The following is a 411-nucleotide window of genomic DNA, read 5'->3' as shown; positions in this document are numbered from 1 at the left end:
CCCCATTTGCCCATGGGTGTACGCTGCTGACGTGAGCAATTGCAAAGACTATTTTTCCGCGCGCGCTTGTTTTTTCTGGTCACGTAAGATTTATTAAATAAAAGAGAACTCTTTAGCTATAATGTATCAATGTCATAAAACAAATGGTAAACACCACAGCGCACACTGTTGAGTTATGGATGCACTTGGGAGGTTTGCTAAGCACTCAAGAAGCTAGAGTCGCTCTCGGCTATCGCCTCGAGCGACTCTTACGCTTCTTTTGTGCTTAGCAACCTCCCGCGTGCATCCATAACTCAATAGTGTACACTGGGGTGTTTACCATTTGTTAACTTGTGAGGAAAATTGCAACCTTTAGAGACCGAAGTCGCAAAAAGCGGCAGAAGACAGTCTAAACAAAGAAAAGATTAAACG

Source organism: Stylophora pistillata, chromosome 3 (genome assembly GCF_964205215.1).
Source record: "Stylophora pistillata chromosome 3, jaStyPist1.2, whole genome shotgun sequence".
NCBI lineage: Eukaryota > Metazoa > Cnidaria > Anthozoa > Scleractinia > Pocilloporidae > Stylophora > Stylophora pistillata.
This window is presented reverse-complemented; position numbering follows the sequence as displayed.